General features: G+C 36.8%; 1 protein-coding gene and 1 pseudogene across 3 annotated transcripts in view; one reads left to right on the top strand and one right to left on the bottom strand.

Annotated features, from left to right (window-relative positions):
* Window positions 1-7838, bottom strand: part of Fank1 (fibronectin type III and ankyrin repeat domains 1) — a 166442-nt gene that overhangs the window by 92667 nt on the left and 65937 nt on the right. The window lies entirely within an intron of this gene.
* Window positions 5000-5301, top strand: LOC101577092 (annotated as a pseudogene).

Here is a 7838-nt window from a genome sequence, read left to right on the forward strand (position 1 = left end):
GGAAGGAAGGAAGGAAGGAAGGAAGGAAGGAAGGAAGGAAGGAAAAAGGAAAGAAAGATGGATGAGGAAAGAGGGCAAGACAAATTCAGGAAATCATCACATTAATTATTTGATTTGATCAACTTTTATGACTGCCTGGAAAACTATCAAGATTAAAAAGACAAACGTAACTTATTTGCCCCAAACAGCTCATGGAGAATTAACCAAAATAACAGAAAACATATAAATTTAATTGAAAAATCAATTAATGCAGCACCAAATACTACTACTACTGCAAATTCTACAATAGCAAATAGTTTTGTGTATGCCATTATTATGTACTATTATTATGTACATCTGCTATACAGAAAACTAAATTTTAACTTTGTCAAAATCCATCTGAAATTAAATCAGTCACAAAAATAGGTCAAGTACAGCTTTGGCTTTCAATAAAATAAATTCTGGGTGATTGTAACCTGACTGTGCATTTGTAGTCAAGCATACAATAACATGACTATTACAAGAGGTGATGTGCCAGCAGTCTTTAAAAATATTGTATTACTAAGTTCTTAAAATACATTCTGGATGAAGCTCAGCAAATATCACCTCTATTATCCCTGCTGCCTGAGGTTACTGACTAACTGTAGGGTCAGCAAGAGTTAAACATACTTCTTGAAGTTCTCTCTTATGTTAGATAGAACATTTTAAACACTCACATTAACTTGGATTTACTTTTAAGAGTCTATATTAGTGAGCAAGTTTGTTCATCCCAGAGCACCAGGATCTGTGGTGTAGAAAACTGTTTAGGGGAGCTTGAGGGGTTGGTCTTTTCCTTTCATTTCATTCTTTTTTGAGACAGGGTCTCACTATGCAGCTCAGGCTGGCCTTGAGCTCACTTTGTAGCCCAGGCTGATCTCAAAATCTCAGCAGTCCTCTCCTGCCTCAGCCCCGGAATGCTGGGATTACAGGCATGCACTACCACTCCCAGCTAAGAGGATAACATTTTAAAGACTTTAAAATATACTTTTGTGGGCTGGGGACATACCTCAGTGGTTTAAGCCCCTGCCTGGCAAGCACATGGACCCAAGCTCAGTCCCTGGTATCCCATGATGTGCAAGCCCCAGAATTTGGGCACACTGAGCCAGCTCCAAACCCAGGTGTGGTGGCACACACCTATAATCCCAGCACTGGAGAGGCTGAGACAAGAGGATCATTGAGTCTGAGCTGCGTAGTGAGACCCTGTATCCAATAAATAAATTAAAATATGCTATTGTGATTTGAAAGGAAGCCACAGTTAATAAAGACCACATAGTACACAATACTATTCATATGATAGGTCCAAAATTAACAATTCCACAAAGATAGAGAATCGGTTAGAGGTTGCCAGGAGCTACTAGTAGGGATGAAACTTCTTTTAGAGGTGATGAAAATGTTTCTAACTAAAATTAGATAGTGGTGATGATTTGGATATGCTGCAAAGTTACTGAATTGTTCACATTTTAAAGAATGAATTTTATGCTATGTCAAAAGTTACCAAAGGTTGTACAATTTAAACTGCAATTTAGAAAAACAATTTCAGAGTAGTTCAGTAAAATAAAAAAATTTCAACATCAGATTCCTGATGTAGGCATATAAAGGCTTTCCATTTACTCATTAAAGAATCATTGGGCTAGATATAAGAATGAGTAAAAAATGAACAAAGAAAGCAGGAGAAATTGTGCTAACATCAAGGGGCAAGCCATAAAAAACTTCAGATCTAGCCAAAAGCTACCACTTGAGAGAAAAAGGTAAATTTCAAGTAGAATAAACAGGCTCGTAGACTTGGTAATTTAATTAGTGAAGAGTGAGTTATATGAGCACCTGGAGAAAATATTAAACTTTGCTAAGTTTTCATAAAACACTGACTTACATAAAATAAAACTCATGATTGCCACTATTATGAAGACATCAGTAACAAACCAGTTAACAAGTATCCTCAATTTAATAAGTACTATACTTATGATTGCTCTAGCCTAAGAAAGCTTGAAATAATATATTTATAGTTTCGCTGTTCACACAGAAAGGCAATTTGATGACAGGTTCAGCCAAAACTGTACATGACTTCACCAACAATGAATTGCAAAGCTGAACTTCTTCTAAAATGTACATAACACATAAAAAGCAATCAAAACTAAATTATCTTCCAACTTTCCCCATAGAAAATACCATAAAGGGCCAGTGAGATTGCTCAGCCAACTAAGCGCCTGCTTTGGCAAGTGCAGGGACCAGTATTCAATCCCCAGTCCCACATGCCACACTGGCCCCACCCCCGGGGCATGCTGAGCCAGCTAAGAGTCCCAGAGTGGTGGCCATGCCTGTAATCCAGTGCTGGGGAGGCTGAAAACAGGAGGGTCAATACAAATCCGAACCATATAGTGAGACCCTGTACCAAATACATAAATTTTAAAAAATTACTATAAAAGTATCTTGTCAAAGACTATAGGGAGAAAGGTAACAGGTATATCAAGCAGTTGATTTTAAAAAATATTGTTTGTCTTAATTTTTGAAGTTGATGCTATCTATGGAATTTGTTAGCTTTTTAATATTTGTAACTTATGTGTTCATTTGTAGTTTATATTAACTTTTGTGCCTGGTTTTGCTCTTTATTCTTTTCCTTAAAGATTAAGACTGGGGCCGGGGAGATGGCTCAGTAGGATAAGCGCTTGACTGGCAAATGCAAGGATCTGAGTTCAATCCCCAGTTCCACCAAAAAAAAAAGATTAAGACAACAAGAATTCTCAGTTTTTCAAATTTTATAAACATTAAAATATTTGCAAAATGTACAGTTTAAAGATCCAGGGAGAAATGAGAGCAAATTGTTCTAACAAGTTATTCCTTTTCATTTGTTCATGTCTCCTTTTGCAGCTCTTGTTAACCTTTCAAAGTTCTCTTTGCATAGATTTTGCACATTTGCTGTGAGATTCGGAGCATTTGTTCTAGGAAGTTCTCTTCCTATGTTGCATCTTCTAATTGATGACTATATATTTGAAAGCTACTTATTAGGAAATTGTTTCTTCAGCATTATCATAAAATTTGATATTGCAAGAACATCCAGAACACATACCCAAGAAAGCAATAAACAGGTACCAAGATATTACTAACACCAGTGAGCCTGCCTGTAGCTGGCCCCACTAATTGTGTTGATTATTCCTGTGACTCTAAAAGTGATTTAACGTCATATTATGAACTCCTACATAGTTGGTTTTGCTGAAACAATGATAATACATTGTAACAATGGCATTAAACTATTATTTCCTAAGACTTACTGTTCCATTAAACATTATGTTACTGAGATATATTAATTTGTAAGTGGCTATGACTCACATTTTGCTACTGCTGAACAAAACGGTCCCTGATTTAATGATAGTTCTACTTAATGATTTTTCAACTTTTTGAAGGTGTGAAAACGATACACATTCAGGGGAAATCCTGCCTTGAATTTTCCATCTTTGTATTTTCCTGAGCTAGAAGAATACCAAATGGTTTGTCTGCACCCCCAGGAGGGCAGCAGCAGTGTGAAATCCAATTCATAAGGTTCCAGTCAAAAGCAGAAACAAGCAATTCTGGACGGCGTGTTGTGCGGTATAGCTGTAATATTTGGTAGGTTAGATATATTCAAATGCTTTTCAACTTTTTGTAGGGTTACCTGGCTCATAAAAAGCATCTGTATTATAACCTCCCACATGAAGAAACCATAACTTATCCAGCCAGTCTCCTGATGGTGGATGTGTGCAGACAGGGTAGCTAGGAACATCCTCACCTTCCTGGTATCCCCACACAAGAGATCCTCAGGGCTCAACCCTTAGCAGAGAATCTATTGGTCTATATGGATACAAATTTTCACACTTTCGTGGTAACACCAAATTACTTCTCAAAATTAATATACTAATTTGAACTTTTCCCCAGAAATGTGAGAGTTTCCATTTACCCATAATCCTTCCATGGTCATCCATTAATTATTCTCAAGCCTCTAAATGTAAAATGATACTTTTACTGTTTTTCCTTGGTTACCAAAGAGCACCTTATGACTTTATTTGCTGGTAAGTTTCCTCTTCTGCAAAATATCCACTGTCTATATATTATTTTTCTATTAGCTTTATTTTTTTTTCACCAATTTGAAGAAGTTTTCTCCAGGATTTAATCCTTTGTCAAGTATGTTCTAAACATGGTACATCTACAAAAATAGAATTTACTTTTTTTATTTACTGTTTACCTTTGTGGGAAAAGTTCCTGTATTTCCTACTCAAAGGTTAGAAGTAAATCTCCATGTATAATTTTCCAAAGTTATATTGAAGTCTTTAACTCATTCGGAATTAACTTTCTAAAATGCAGTAAGATAGAAATCCAATTCATAAGATTTTCCTCCATGTTGATACCACTTGTCCTCACACTGTTTTTATTGGGATTACATTAAATCTGTAGGTAAACTGGACAGAACTAATATCTTTATAAGATAAGACTGAGTTCAATTGCCTGTGAAGTTCTGTTTTATCATGGCCCTAGAGATTGAACCCCAGGGTCTTTGCACCAAGCAACATCCCCAGGCCTATGTATTTATTTAGAGAGGAGGTCTCATTAAGTCACCTAGTTGCCTATGCTGAGTTTGAACTTGATCCTCCTCCTTTAGCCTCCCAGAGTGCTGGGATTACAGGCGTATGAAGTCTCCTATAATATCTTTTGACGCACACATCTCCATATATAGGACTTCTCCATATTTTGTTGGATGTACTCTCAAGTTCTTTCTGATTAGTGTAATGACATTTTAAAATATTGGTCAATTAGAAAGTTGTTGAAAAACTACATTTCCTAAGAGTATGTTACTAGTACGTAAAAATATGTTAATTAGTTTTGCATCTTAATATTCTGGTAGCCTCCTGGTGAAGCTGTCTTAGAAATAATTTACCTTCAGACCACCACCGCACCCCCGCTCGCCCCGCATCTGCTGTGCCTCCGCACTAAGGTTTCAATAGACCTCACCAAGATGCCCTCCCTAATAGGACATGCCGTGCAAACCATGATGTTTACATTTCACAGATTTGCTGGGGACAAATGCTACTTAGCAAAGGAGGACCTGAGAGTACTCATGGAAAAGGAGCTCCCTGGATTTTCAGAAAATCAAAAAGACCCTCTGGCTGTGGACAAAATCATGAAGGACCTGGACCAGTGCCAAGATGGCAAAGTGGGCTTCTAGAGCTTCTTTTCACAAATTGCAGGCCGCACCATTGCATGCAGTGATTACTTTGTAGTACACATAAAGCAGCAGGGAAAGAAGTAGGCGACGTGAATATTTACTCCTGCCCTGATGAGAGTTCTCCCAAGACAACTTAAGGAATCTGCCCCTCAGTTGCCCCTTGTATAAAGACGTCATGAGCAGATCAGGACCCTTAGAAAATGTACAAATAACATCCAGCTCTCACTGGACAGAGGGTGGAAGGTTCATTAAATGCTACATAAGCTTTTGATTTTTGTATTTCCATCCTCTGGCCCTCAATAAAGTCCTTTTTTAATTCCAATCTGGAAAAAGAAAATAATTTACCTTCAATTTCCATTTGGTATGATATACCTTAATTTTGGCAAATATTTATAAACTTGCAAAAAATAAAAAGAGAGACAATTTGGTCTCATACTATCCAACATCTAACCTTTGTTCTCTGCCAGCATATTCAAAAAGATAATATTTACCCTGATCTTGATTTTTAAGGGATTCTTCTAAAATTTTATTTTCAAATATACCATTTACATAGGTCTAAAAAGTTTCTAATCCTAATTTTGGTCAAGGTTTTAATCAGAGTTGAGTATTGACTTCCACCAAATGACTTCTCTACTTCTACTGAAATTTTCAAATGATGCTTCTTTTTTATTCATTAATATGGTAAACATTTATTGATTTTCTAATATTAAGCACCTTTGCCTTTTTTGTAACAAGAGCTCACTGTGTTTTCCACTGTGGCTGGACACACTCCTGCCTCAGCCTCCAAGTGCAAGGATTATAGGCACATACCACCATGTCTAGCTTCTATTTCTAAATAAACATAACAAGTTATAATGGGTTTCTTCTCTAGCTCTCACTTGCCATACATAAAAAATGACAAATGTCTTCCCCAATCTGAGAATAATTCTAAAAATTTATACATCCAAATTGTAAAGCAGAATCTTTTCTAAGATATTAAGCATTTAAAAAAAAAAAAGCATAATCCAAACTAGGACTATAGTGAGATGCACCAAACAGACCCTGGCAAGTCTAAAACTAGAAAGACAAAAAGAAAACCACATCAAATATCAGCGAAAAAAAAAAAAAGGGACCATAACTCTCATATACTGTTCATGAAAGCATAAATTGCAACTTTAAAAACTGTTTAAAGTTGCAGTCATATCTAGCCAAAGATGGGCATACACAAACTTCATAATTCGGCAGTTCAGCCCCTACATCTGTGACAGCGAACCTTCTAGAGCTTCCAATGATGACAAGTGGTCTGCTGCAGCACACATGCCGTAGGTCCACCACCACTACTGCCCTTCGTATACATATTCAACAGCACTACAAGAAGGTGTTCACCAAAAGACACAAAGCAAAATGCTCATAAAAGTATTATTTATAATAGTCTGAAGTCACTGCAAGTCCAAGCCTGGGGGCTACAAAAGTAAGTACAAGGCCAGCCCAAACTGTGTAGTGAGACCCTGTCTCAAAAAAAAAAAATTATAATAGCCTGAAAATTACCAATACGCTTATCAACAGTGAAATAAGTACATGGCGGTCTATTCACACAATGAAATAGCAATGAGAAAAGGAATTTCCAACTCTGTCTAACAATATAGATTAATCATACAACATTAATATTGAGAAAGATAAGCTGGACCCAAACAAGTGTATACCACACGGCTTCACTTAGACAAGGTCCAAAACTAGGCAAAACTAACCTATACTACTGGAAGTTAGGCAGTGGTTATTCTGGCAGTGTTAGAGCAGAAAGTAAAAAGAATGTGAAAAGTTGGGTCCAGCGTGGTGGTGATATTATTCTGTTTCTTGAGCTGGGTTTGGAATGTATAGGTGAGTTCCCTTTGCAAAAATTCAGCAAGCAATATAGTTACCAGATGTGAAATTTTCTATGCAGTTTACTTCACCAAAAACTATGCTCTAAATTTCACTTACATAATGAAGAACAAAATCACAGACTCGAGTATCTAAAACTCAGTGAAGGAATTATAATGAAATCCAGGATGCCTGGCTTACATTTCAAAATGTCACATTGTTCGCTCAAGATTATAGCCTTTGAAGCCCAGTACTTGAGTTTTAAAATTAACGTACATCTTGTATTTTATTTTCTGGCATTTCTGGATTGGTCATAATTCAAAAATATTTCGGTGTATGTAATAACAAGTAAAACTGATGCTCTAAGAAAATTTCTACGCTTTCCCTGTAGTTTGAAAACCCATCATCAAGCATGCTGCTACCTGCAGACTGAAGGATCCACTTAGAGGAAGTGTGCAAACCTTTCTCCCACTGGGGGTACTCATTAGTTTTTTAAAAGATTGCAGTTATTATATAATATAACAAGAAAATTATATAAGAAACCTAACAATTTTAGAAGAAAAAATCTTAATAACTACATCAGTGGGATGACTACACCTATATTCTAGCCACAGAAGTTATTATAAAATTGTTATATAAGGGGCTGGTGAGATGGCTCACCAGTCTAAAGCACCTACTTAGAACAAGCTTAAGCTAAGCAAAGCACAGGAACCGCAGTTCAATCCCCCAGCACCACATGCCAGCCAGCCCCGCCCCCTGGTGGGCTGAGCTGGCCACACACACACACACA

This window comes from Octodon degus, unplaced genomic scaffold, assembly GCF_000260255.1.
Source record: "Octodon degus isolate 3935 unplaced genomic scaffold, OctDeg1.0 scaffold00010, whole genome shotgun sequence".
Lineage (NCBI taxonomy): Eukaryota > Metazoa > Chordata > Mammalia > Rodentia > Octodontidae > Octodon > Octodon degus.